The following is a 13,544-nucleotide window of genomic DNA, read 5'->3' on the forward strand; positions in this document are numbered from 1 at the left end:
CTATTCTCAAATAACTCTACAGATTCAATGATGCCCCCATCAAAGGCCTAGCTGGACAGGTGTGCTCTGTTTTGAATTCTAAAGTGCGGTCTGTATGACTCAAAATGAGAACTTTTGCATTTTTTGGGTAGTTCAGAAAAGCCTGAATTTTGCACAGACTAGTGGATACAAGGCCAGCTCTGGGACATTATACCTATGGGTCTTCAGCTGGTACTGACCCTCTTAGTACCACTTTCCTCATCTGTAAAGTAAGGGTGATATCTTAGTGCCAATTTCAGACAACTTGTGTTGGGATGAATGGATCAATAGAGCAAATGTGCTGCACACAGTATCTGGGAGTCAATGTCAGCTCTTACACTTACATCAGGGGGGAACAAATGTAAACACTAGATCACACAGAATAAATCACCTCATTCCCAAGTCAAATAGCAGATTGAGTGTAACTGACTCTGCCAACAGGAATGTTTGTTTCTCCTAAGCGCTAACAGAGTGTGTTTTGAATTTGACTCTGACTTTCTATCAGTTAAGATAAGATCATTACTTCTCAAACACTCCATTTACTGTTTCATGATCACCTGTGAGTCACTGTTATTGTGATGTTAAAACCCTAATAAGGGATATTGGAACTAAGGGTAGAGGGGAGTGGTAGGTGGGGATGGGTGTTACTTTCCCAGGGCACGCAGGGCCTTCGGACACTGTCCTCAGCAGGATGCACAGGCACATATTTCACTCAGGTTTCAGGATGATATCCCAGGAATAGCGTAGAGTTTTGGTCTTCAAACTGGTAAACACACATCAAAGGGATGAAAACTTCAAAGGGACAGGGACATTGCTGTGTCCCTCCAGCATCTCTCTCTTGGATTATTTCCACAAACTGTATATATAAGTTTTTGGCTTCTCTATTTTTTTATAGTATTCTTAGCATCCCCCCTATCTATTTTGTACCTACCATTTATGCTTCTTATTTCCTCTACCTTTTCCCATTCTACCTCCTCCCCCTCTGCTGATTATCCTCCATGTGATTCCCATTTCTGTGATTTTGTTCCTGTTCTAGTTGTTTGCTTAGTTTGTTTTTGTTTTTGTTTTAGGTGTGGTTGTTAATAACTGTGAGTTTGCTGTCATTTTGCTGTTGATAGTTTTGATGTTCTTTTTCTTAGATAAGTCCCTTTAACATTTCATATAATAAGAGCTTGGCGATGATGAGTCCTTTAAATTAATCTTATCTGGGAAGCACTTTATCTGCCTTTCCCTTCTAATTGATTGCTTTGCTAGATAGAGTAATCTAGGTTGCATGTCCTTGATTTTCATTACTTTGAAAAGTTCTTTCCAGCCCTTTTTGCTGGCAAGATTTATTGGAGATATAAGTTGACAGTCTTATGGGAACTCTCTTGTAGGTAACTCTCTTTTTTTCCCTTACTGCTTTTAAAATTTTTGCCTTAACTTTAACAGGTTGATTGAAAGATTGGAAGTAATGTTGGAGATGGGGGCAGGGAAGCACCAATGCCAGAGTGCTATTGCCAAGTGATGGCGTGTGTAGATCCCAGATGAGAGGGTGACACCTGAGAATCTGTCCATGACCATATATGTCCGATCCACACCTGTGAAAATGCACCAGGCTGGGAGGAAGGATAGCAGTTGAAAACTGCTGAAATGAACCAGGGAATGAACATTTTGTGAAAGGAATTAGGTGTAATGTGAGTGGGATTGAAAGTGTGAAAGCACCTTTGAGGCATAGGCTGCCCAATGCTTTCCCCTGATTGACATCCCTTGGAAGCTTGCCGGTAACCTGTGGAGGCAGACTCAGTGGAGGAACACACACCAGGGGGTAAGAGGGCAAAATAGATGAGCCACCACTTGGCATATAGGGGCCATCAGAGATGCCTCACTGTCCCAGGAGGAAGCCCAACATGGTCACAATCCAAGTGTGGAACGTGGACATTGAGGCAAGGCTCAGTGCCTTGTCAGAAGGAAGAAATGAAATTCGTTCATTCTTTAGGTGCAAGTTAATACATAGGGGTTCAACTGTGGAGTGAGAATTTCATTTAGGGGTGGGAATTGAGGGTGAGGACCTTCATCAGCACTGGGTGGGGGTTTCACGTGCATAGATGGTGAGGGTCTTTGTCAGCACTCCCTGGAAGCCTAGGGCCTAGGACAGAGAAAGCCCAGAGGGGAGCGGAGCCCAACCATGGTAAGCAGGCACAGGGTTGACTCCAGGCCGCCACGGACCTGGGAACCTGAGAAGGCCACCATCACTATGACCTGAGAACCTGAAAGTGCCCAGATGGACCTGGGTGGGGAGGGATGAGGGAGAACAGTCACATGCCAGAGACAGGTTCAGTGTTGGGCTGTGTGGGATGAAGGATGGTACGCCTTTCAAATTCTTAGCATTTTGCCCTTCAGTTGTATAAAGAATGATTGTACACTGGTGGGTGTGCACATGTGTGTGATTGAGAAACGCATGTGTGATGAGAGCTTCCCTAAAGCCTCCATTTTATTCAACAACCAAAAAAACTTCTGTTTTGTAGGTGCTTTATTGAAATGAAAATGTATGTGAGGTTTCAACAATTCTTTTGCCTTTGTAGATACAGAGATGAAGAAGGAAAGCTAAGCTGTGGCTTCTACCCATAAACAGTCAGTTTCTGGACAATCTCTGAGGTCCTGTGGAAGTTAGTACTGAGCACACCAAAAGCTACTGTATATTGGTCGCTGGATCTCACTTGTTCTTACCAAGGAACATCCTGAAGAACAAACATGCCTCCTCATTGCTTTCCTGGATTGGTCCACATACATTGACAAGAAGCTGGTGCTGGAAGAGGAGCTGGAATTATCTCATATGTTCTGTCTCAGGTGACCATGAGTGATGACAAAGGCTGCTGGTGCGGTCCAATCTTGTCCCCCCAGGGTGGGTTCCCTTGGTCATTTTATCTGTATGTTTTTTCCTCTTTGAAATAATGTAGTGAGGAGACTTCTGCCAAGATGGAGGCATAGGTGGATAAGCTGTGCCTTCTCACACAACCAAGTTTAGAGATAACTAAATATTAGCAATAGAAAACATAGCCAGAACACAGAAAATTGAACTTTTCGGAAGTCTGTTAACAACAAATTCTTCAGCCTGACCGGTAAGGGGCGAAACCTGCAGCTGGTGGAGTGGGGTCGCACAGGAAAACTCGGTCAGATGGACTCAGGTGCGCAGAATCCAGGCGCAGGGTTGGACCTAGTGAACGACCGAGCGACCAAGCGAGCAACCGCAGGGAAACAGAGAGGGAGCAGGGCTGCGGGTTGACAGACAAGCGAGGGAGTGGGTGATTGGACCGGAACCCAGCGGGTCCCCACAGAAAGCGGCTGGGAGGGCGCCGCCATTTCCCTGCTCTGACCCCACCTCCACATGCAGCGTCATAACCCAGCGACTCTGAGTGGTCTGGCCCAGGTGAACCACCTAAGCTTCTGCTCGTCACCCAGCAGCACGATACAGCAGAGGGTGCCGCCATTTTTCCGCTCTTACCACGCCCCCACATACAGCATCACAACCCAGCGACCTGGGAGTCCAAGGCGCAGCTCCTCATACTTAAAGGGCACAAACAGACAAAAAATGGCTCAAGAAGATCTCAAAGCCCCAGAGCCTATAAATCTAAGCAGTGAAGAAATAGCAAAACTCTCAGACGCAGTTTAAAACACTGGTGATCAGGATCCTCACAGAACTGGTTGATTATAGCCACAAATTAGACAAATATATGAAGGCAAAACTAATTGAAATGAATGGAATTGCACAGGAAACCAATAGCAATGAAAAGGAAACTGGGACTGAGATCAATGGAGTGGACCAGAAGAAAGCAAATAATGGCCAAACAGAAAAGAGTCAAGAAGCAAGAATTCAAAGAAATGAGGAGAGTCTTAGGAACCTCCAGGACATCTTTAAACGCTCCAACATCCGAATTATAGGGGTACCAGAAGGGGGAAAGGAACAGCCACCAGTGGAAAACTTATTTGCACAAATAATAAAGGAGAATTTCCCCAATCTGGCAAAGGAAATAGACTTCCAGGAAATCCAGGAAGCTCAGAGAGTCCCAAAGAAGTTGGACCCAAGAAGGAAAATACCAAGGCACATCATAATTATATTAGCCAAGATTCAAATGAAGGAGAGAATCCTAGAAGCAGCAAGAGCTAAGGGGACAGTCACCTACAAAGGAGTCCCCATCAGACTATCAGCAGATTTCTCAAAAAAGACCTTACATGCAAGAAGGGGCTGGAAAGAGGTATTCCAAGTCATGAAATCCAAAGACCTACAACCAAGATTGCTCTATCCAGCAAAACTTTCATTTAAAATGGAAGGACAGATAAGGTGCTTCTCAGATAAGATCAAATTCAAGGAGTTCATCATCACCAAGCCCTTATTATATGAAATGTTAAAGGGACTTATCGAAGAAAAAGAAGTTAAAGAAACATGAACAGTGAAAGGACAACAAACTCACAGTTATTAACAACCACACCTAAAACGAAAGCAAACTAAAAGGACAGCTAGATCAGGAGTGGAAACATAGAAATGAAGATCTCAAGGAGGGTTAGCAACAGGGGAGTGGGAGGAGGAGAAGGGGGGAGAAGGTACAGAAAATAAGTAGCATAGACAGTAGATAGAAAATAGATGGGGGGGCAAGAATAGCATGGGAAATATAGAATCTAAAGGACTTGAGACACATGGTCATAAACTAAAGGGGGGGTGATGGTGGGGATGGGGGTAGGGTGGAGGGGAATAAAGGGGAAATAGAACAACTGTAACAGCATAATCAATAAAAAAAAGAAAAAAAAGATAAACCAACCAGCAAAAAAAAAAAAAGAAGTTAAAGCAACATGAACAGTGAAAAGACAACAAACTCACAGTTATTAACAACCACACCTAAAATGAAAGCAAACTAAAAGGACAGCTAGATCAGGAGTGGAAACATAGAAATGAAGATCTCAAGGAGGGTTAGCAACAGGGGAGTGGGAGGAGGAGAAGGGGGGAGAAGGTACAGAAAATAAGTAGCATAGACAGTAGGTAGAAAATAGATGGAGGGGCAAGAATACTATGGGAAATATAGAATCTAAAGAACTTGAGACACACGGACATAAACTAAAGGGGGGGTAATGGTGGGGATGGGGGGTAGGGTGGAGGGGAATGAAGGGGGGAATAGAACAACTGTAACAGCATAATCAATAAAAAAATTAAAAAAAATAAATAATGTAGTGAATAATATGCTGTGTTTCAGTTTTCAGTACTTCATTCCAAAAGTGAGGGAATGTGAAGTTCTGAGTTCCTGCATGGGAGAAGAAGAGTGAACAGCCCCATGCCCCCCGCCCAGCACATGGGGCCGACAACACATTGCAGGTGTGTGTTCCTTGTGGTTTGTCTAACCAAGAATTGAAAGAAAATACCCATCATCTTCAATTGAAGGGGCTGATAACTTAAAAATTCTTACTTACAGTAAACACATATAAATGTTACTCCTTCACCACTTTCAAAGCACACTAATCATGTGAAGAACACTTGGTTGGCAGCACACTTGTTCTCCAGGACCTTCTGATCATGCTGACATGCAGCTGCAGACCCTCCCCATCTGCCAACTTCCTCCCCACCTGCCCTGGAAACCACTCTTCAACCTCTGTGTCTATGAGATTGGCTACTCCACAAAGTGTGATATTTGTCTTTTGGTGACTGGCTCACTTTTTTTCTCATAGTAACTCAAGGTTCATACGTGCCATCCCCTGTGTCAGGAATTTCCTAGTGATCTGCACTTCCCCTTTGTGCTGTGTGCTGTGGGAGTATATCCAGGTGGTCACCCTCAAATGTTGCAAACAGTGTTAGGGCAGGGAATGAGCAGTAGAAAACTCGACACAACATCTGTCATACATGGAAAGACTGCCTCATGTGAAACCACCAATTTCTGCTTTCCCCTCTCCCACCACCCAGGGGGGATTCATAGCCATGGTTTCCATGTGTCACTCTGAAGCCTTTAATTCACAGTCAAGGAATCCACACACTGGTGCTGGCACACCTAAGTTGCTGGACAGTGCACTGAAGGTTGAGGTATAAGATGGAAGGAATCTTCCTGACAAGCATGACCATCATGTGCTTCCAAAGACTTGTCACAAACAGAGCCTGCATGTCCTGTCCCACAGTTCAAATGCAGTTAAAGAGATACCGAAATTATCTGGAGCTCTTGGACCTTCTCCAGAGTTTCTTCGCTCTGATGGAGGAAGCATTCCTTCTTGAATGTGAAGGCGTTTTCAGTTTCTTCACCTGGTAAGAACTCTTGCATGTTATTGATGTATTCAGTCACATCCACATCAGGATCAATGGTCATATTGACCACATCATCCAAACTATCACAGTCAATCCCTGAGATAAAAGCAAGCAAGTGCAGGCTCAGTGACAAAGGTGTGAGCTCCGTGTGGGGCCTGACTGATATGCTGTCATCTTACATCCTGGCAGGGACATATGCTCAAAGAGGTGGTGGGTTGGGTCTGAGTCCTCAGTTCCAGGAGACTCAACTCAGGACTTGGTATATATTTTTTAGCCCTAAAGCATCTGCCCCCTTGTCCTTGCTCCTTTCACCCCCCATGCACACAGTGCTGACAGTATAGAAATGGGCTGCTCTGCTTGGGGGTTGGGGAGCAGCAGCACTTGGAGAAGGGCCCTGAGTACAGCCCTCCAGCAAAGCCTGCACAGTCCCTGTGCTCATATGCATAACAGTACAGGGAGAGGGCAGTCAGCATGAGGACTGTCACCAGCTTCATGTTTCAGGCAGCTTATGTGGGCTGGTTACTCCGAAGTGGCAGGAAGACGGTGCTCCAATTGGAGGTGAATGTCCAGAATGTAGCCTTTTACTCTCCTGGTGGCCAGCCTAATCCCACTTACAAATGGTGAATGGCGGGATGAATCACAGGGTAAACCTGGCCTTGGGCCAGGAAGGTACTGGTAGAATCTCCCAGACCAAGAATGCCTATGCTCTGTTCCTGCAGCCCAAAGAGACAGAGCTTTGAAAACCCTCAAAGGTCTCAGAACTGCAATAATGGTGAGGATGTTAGATAAAGTTAACATCAAAGTGCTTGCAAAATAATAAGGCAACTGATAGCAAGAGAGGCTTGTGAGCCTCTCTTGTCATTCCTGTCACTTTATTATAGTTTTGGTTTTCTTTTTTTAAATTAATTAATTTATTTTTTAAATTATTTTTCAACTACATTATTCTTTCTTTTACTTCCTTCCCAGCCCACCCCCCCATGCTCCCCACCTCCCTCCCCTATCCACCCCCCTTAGTTGTTGTCCATGTGTTCTTTATGCCAGTTCCTGTAAATCCTTCCCCTTTTTCCCCTGAAATTCCACCCCCTCTCCCCTCCGGTCTCTGTCCCCCTGTTCTCTATTTCAGTATCTTTGCTTATATTTTGCTTGCTTGTTCATTTTGTTGTTTAGCTTCCTGTTAAAGGTGAGATCATATGGTATCTGTCTTTCAAGATCTGGCTTATTTCACTCAGCATAATGCTTTCCAGTTCCATCCATGTTGTTGCAAAGTGTAGGAGCTCCTTCTTTCTTTCTTCTGCATAAAATTCCATTGTGTATATGTACCATAATTTTTGATCCATTCATTTGCTGACGGGCACCTAGGTTGCTTCCAACCCTTGGCTATTGTAAATTGTGCTGCTGTGAACATTGGGGTGCATTGGTTCTTTTGGATTGGTGTTTTAGGGTTCTTAGGATATAATCCCAGCAGTAGAATTGCTGGGTCATAAGGCAGGTCCATTGTTAGTTTTCTGAGAAAATTCCATACTATTTTCCATAGTGGTTGTACCAGTCTGCAATCCCACCAACAGTGAACTAGGGTCCCTTTTCCCCACAACCTCTTCAACATTTGTTGTTTGTTGCTTTGTTTATGATAGCCATCCTGACCCATGTAAAGTGCTATCTCATTGTGGTTTTAATGTGCATCTCTCTGATGGCTAGTGATATTGAGCATCTTTTCATGTGTCTCTGTATCCTCTGTATGTCTTTCTCAGAGAAGTGTCTGTTCAAGTCCTTTTCCCATTTTTTAATTGGGTTAGTTGTCTTCTTAGAGTGGAGTCATGTAAGTTCTTTGTATATTTTGGAGTTTAAACCCTTGTCTGAAGTATCATTGGCAAATATGTTTTCCCATACAGTTGGTTGTCTTTTTATTTTAATACTGTTTTCTGAAGCCGTGCAAAAGCTTTTAATTTTGATAGATCCCATTTGTTTATTCTTTCCTTTATATTCCTTGCTCTAGGGGACATATCAGTAAAAAAGTTGCTGCGTGAAATATCTGAGATTTTCCTGTCAATGTTCTCCTCTAGGACTTTAATGGTGTCACGGCTTATATTTAAGTCTTTTATCCAACTTGAATTTATTTTCATGTATGGTGTAAGTTGGTGCTTGAGTTTCATTTTTTTGCACATAGCTGTACATTTCTCCCAACACCATTTTTTATTTAGTTATTGTTCAAGTACAGTTTTTTTGTCTATTTCTCCCATCCCAGCCCCCCCACCCCATGCTCCCCACCTCCCTCCCATTTTCAGCCCCCTTAGTTCTCATCCCGGCCAACACCATTTTTTGATGAGGCTATTATTAGTCCGTTTTATGTTAGTGCCCACTTTGTCAAATATTAATTGGCTGTACTGAGTTGGGTTTATTTCTGGGCTCTCTGTTTTGTTCCATTAGTCTATGTGCCTGTTTTTACGCCAGTACCAGGCTGTTTTGATTACAGTGGCCTTGTAATACAGTTTGGTATCAGGTATTGTGATCCCTTCTACTTTGTTCTTCTTCCTCAAAATTTCAGCTGGTATTTGGGTTCGTCTATGGTTCCATATAAATTTTTGAAGCGTTTGTTCTATGTCTGTGAAATATGCCATTGGTACATTAATAAGTATTGCATTGAATCTGTAAATTGCTTTGTGTGGTATGGACATTTCGATGGTGTTAATTCTTCCAATCCATGAACATGGTATAGGTTTCCATTTGTTTATGTCTTCCTTTATTTCTTTCTACATTGTTGTGTAGTTTTTGCATACAGGTCTTTTATGTCCTTGGTTAGGTTTATTCCTAGGTATTTTATTTTTCTTTTTGCTATATCAAATGGGATTTTTTCTTGATTTCTGCCTCTGCTGTTTCATTGTTGGTATACAAAAATACCTTTGATTTCTGGATATTGACTTTGTAACCCGCTGTTTTGCCAAATTCATTTGTTAGGTTGAGCAGTTTTGGGGTAGAGTCTATAGGATTTTCCATGTACACTATCATGTCATCTGCAAACAGTGACAGTTTTGTTTTCTCCTTTCCGATTTGGATGACTTTGATGTCCTTTTCTTGTCTGATTGCTATGGCTAAAACTTCCAATACTATATTGAATAGAAGTCGTGAAAGTGGACAACCTTGTCTTTTCCCTGATCTCAGTGAAAAAACTTTTAGTTTTTGCCCATTGACATGATGTTGACTTAGGTCTCTCATATATGGCCTTTATTATGTTGAGGAATTCTTCCTCTATTCCCACTTTGCTGAGTGTTTTTATCATAAATGGGTGTTGTACCTTATCAAAAGCTTTTTTTGCATCTGTTGATATGATCATGTGATTTTTCTATGCTCCAAAGCAAGTATTTTCAAGCAAAATTGGAAGAATATAAAAGGTGTGAATGCTGGTATTGCTTACCTGCTGTTTTTTCCTCTCAAAGGTACTTTGATTCAGGATCCCAAATTAAACTGAGAAACTGGAGGAGTGAGGTAGCCTTTGCTTTCCATGTTGGTATGACATCTACTGACAACTTGCTCAGACAAGCTATGCTGTAGAAGAGAATTATTCAGAATTTACCCTCGGTAGCTTGGGTCATGGGAGACAGGTACAGGTGTGGTAAGTGAGAATTATACTGGACCCGTCCTTAAGCTCATTGAGGACCTGAAATACACTCACTAATATTTTGTCATGTGCGGTCTTGCCAGGCTGAATAAAAGTACTAACTTGCAGTGAAAGCTATTTTTTCTCAGTTATTTATGCATTGGAACTAAGCCCATGAAAGAGTTCTGGAGATGAGATGATACCTGACATTTGTTCCTTGTAAGTACTTCCTAGGATCAGCCCCACAGTTTTTGGGCACAAGATACTTCATGCTTTTATTTTTCATTCATTTTGTAAAGCTGGTTCTACCCCTCACTTCCAGGGCTGACATTAGCCTCCAGGATGGTCTTAGGAGGGGAACCTCTCCAACCATCTGATTTAGCCAATATCTAGAACTTGTGTGGTGAAGTACTTTCCCAGGCCACAAACTTCAGGAATGCCCTGATATTGAAGATGTTTGTGTGGCAGCGAGATATTTACTGATCTCAATTTCTTGACCTGTCTTAGAGCAGATGCCTTCCAGGCCTCAGGCCAAATTTGCTGTCCAGCTGTCTCAACTGGGTCTCCTTGACAATGGGAATTGTTCAGGAGTTGTCATGAGCCCCAAGTGAGTTACAGTGGGAAAGTCCTCACACAAGGGCTTAGCACATGACAGGGACTTCCTCCACATGAAGTGCCAGAGATTAACTTGTAACATTGAGGAAGTTGTTCCAATCATCCATGGAGGATTTATCAGACCACTAGAGTCCCCTGAAACTTGCTGCTGCTTTACATTGCCTACGAATCTAGAGATATTCTTGTTCCACTAGGAGGAAAACCACCACAGTTTAAAATAAGACCTATATTTTGATGCATTCTTACTTGGTATTCAGGAAAGGAAAACCCTTTTTTGAATAATTTTATTGAGGCATCATTTGCACATTGCTTTTGAACATATTCTATCTCCTAGTGGCCCATTAATCTTCTCAGAATGTAGCTCCTGCCTGTGCTACTTACTTCCAGATTTAGTAAAACACAGGTGCCAAACCATTACAGAGCAATTACTTGATGCAAGGCATTCGACCATCACTTTTATTTTTTTTATTGATTATGCCATTACATTTGTTCTATTTCCCCCCTCCATTCCCCTCCACCCTGCATACCCCTCCCCCACCATCCCCCCTTTAGTTCATGAACACGTGTCTCAAGTTCTTTAGATTCTATATTTCCCCTACTATTCTTGCCCCCCCTTCTATTTTCTATCTATTGTCTATGCTACTTATTTTCTGTGCCTTCCCCCCCTTCTCCTTATCCCACTCCCCTGTTGCTAACCCTCCACGTGATCTTCATTTCTTTTAATATTCACAACAAGCCATTGAGTAAAGTGATGAAGGAATTATTGGCCAAACTGAGTGCATTGCAGAAGTTAGATGAGATCACGGAAAGGATGGAACACCAGGAGAGTAGCACAGACCAAGCCTCTGCTGAGCAAAGGGAGATGTATGCATTCCAACTCATGAGGCAGAAATACCATTTCCCCCCAGTTGTACCAGGTGGGATGAAGAGGACAAGTAACCTGTCCAACAGCACACAGATAGTGGGTGGTAGAGGCACCTAGGGAGCCAGATGTTTTGGCATTAAAGGCAGCTCTCAACACTCTTGACTGCCTTAGTCTGATCCCCATGGGCCCTCACTTTATGAGTCATGTGAATTCTTGCAACCTTGAATTGCACAAGCACTTGTTCAGTCCGAGTAGATTTCCGTGCAGGCCCCACAGTTTTCTGCTGAGGCCACTGTTCCACCTGAAGTCTTCTCTATTGTCCTTGCCTAAGTCCCTTAAGGTAAAAAATACATGTATTCGGCATGCCACATCACAAAGTCTACTTCTTGTCTCATATCATGGTCTAGAATCTCTGGGGATCTCCTTTCCAAGTCCTCATAGCCCTCCTTGTGTAAGTTCTTCCAGTGAGTGAGACCTGGCATTACGGCTGTTCTCTCTCTGTGCAACTCCTAGAGACCTGTGCGACAAAGGTGACACAGTAGGCATCTAATTAGGTGATGTGTAACTTGTTTGGGGGACATACATTTTGAGATTCTACAAAGAATTCTCTGATTCCACAATATGTGTTATTTTATAATATGTTCTTAGAAAGAGAAGCTCATTTAAGATAGAAATTTGAAAAGAAGTAAGACGCCCTCCCGCTTCTAAACCTGAGAACCAGTGTGACCTTTTGGTGCTAAGCACCATGTTGTGCTTCTGGTGAAGGCTGTGGACTCAGCCACCAATGACTTGGCCAGGTGAGCAGAGGGAGAAGTTGGGGCCCTGACATCCAGGGACTGGGCCACCTCAGACCTTCTGGTCTGCAGAAGGAAACATTCTCTTGATCCAACCTATCCCAAATTCATTCACTGACTGGGGACAAGGAGTTGGATTTGGAAGCTGAGTCAGGATCAGGTGTCATTTGTAGCTATTTTCCTTGGCTCAGTCACCTAAATTCTGAACTTTACACAACTTGACATTTCTACAAAATGTGTGGTTAAATATTTAATCAGCACACACTCGTGACATTCACTGGTTCATTAGATTTCTACACCAGATCTTCTCTGTTGAGTTACTTATTTCCCTCTGCTAAGGCTCACATTTTCTTGCTAACCATGGGCCTCCAGAGCCTGGTCTTCTGGCCCTTAGGGGAATGTATCCAAAGCATATGGGAGATCTCATGGTGCGTTTCCACTCTGCTAGAACTGCACTTGTCTATTATAGTGAATCTTCTCACTTTTTGCATCCATATCTGTGGACATTTGTCCCCTCGATACCTCTGAGTCCAGAGATATTTTGATGTCCCCACAGGGAGGGTGGTGTGGTATGTGCATTAAAAGGGTGAGAACAGGTGTGTTGCTAAATAGCCTGAGATGCTCAGGAATTCCACCAAAACAAGTGTCTCACCTCCAGTGGCACAAAAGCCATGGCAGAGACTCCCAGTGATAAACATACCTCTGTCAACCTTGTGACAACAGATGAAGACTGTGAGGGGGTCTCAGTGGATACTCATTGGGCAGTGAATGGAGCTCCAGTGCTGACTGATGCCACAACCCTGTCCATACCTCTATGTTCAATACCATAACTATGAGGAAATTAATTGCTATTGTTTTAAGCTCCCCAACTTGTGGTAGTTTGTTACAGCAGTGGTAGGAAATGAATACATAAAACCATCTCTCACCCTGACCTCCCTTCACTTCACCTCCACCTGTTTTATTTTCTTCCCAAGAATCACCTCTTGTCCTCTGATATGTTAAACACCACTCTTGTCTCCTTTCCACTCACCTTCTTGGATGGCAAATATCATCAGTGTCATCCCTGCATCTTTCTCATCCATTCTTGCATTTCCAGTAGCTGGCACCATGGCTGACACACAACACGGATAAATACATGTGTTAATTAGCAACTTAAATGGTGCTCTTTCCTTCCATATTCCTTATCATTATCATAGTTCGGAAAACCATAAAAAGAAAAGGAAGAACAAGGTTGTTCTTCCCTGATGTCGTTTAAACAAATACCCCACCTGTGGTATAGTGTGGATTCCAGGTTGACCTGAGATAATATGCACCATCTTAACCTATTTTTTACTGAATTTTATTTCTGCAAATTTCAGTCCTGTCTTTTCCTGCCATTTCTGTCTTAAACTTCCTTTCACG

The sequence above is a fragment of the Artibeus jamaicensis genome, unplaced genomic scaffold (assembly GCF_021234435.1).
Source record: "Artibeus jamaicensis isolate MK-2021 breed Jamaican fruit bat unplaced genomic scaffold, CSHL_Jam_final scaffold_614, whole genome shotgun sequence".
NCBI classification, from domain to species: domain Eukaryota; kingdom Metazoa; phylum Chordata; class Mammalia; order Chiroptera; family Phyllostomidae; genus Artibeus; species Artibeus jamaicensis.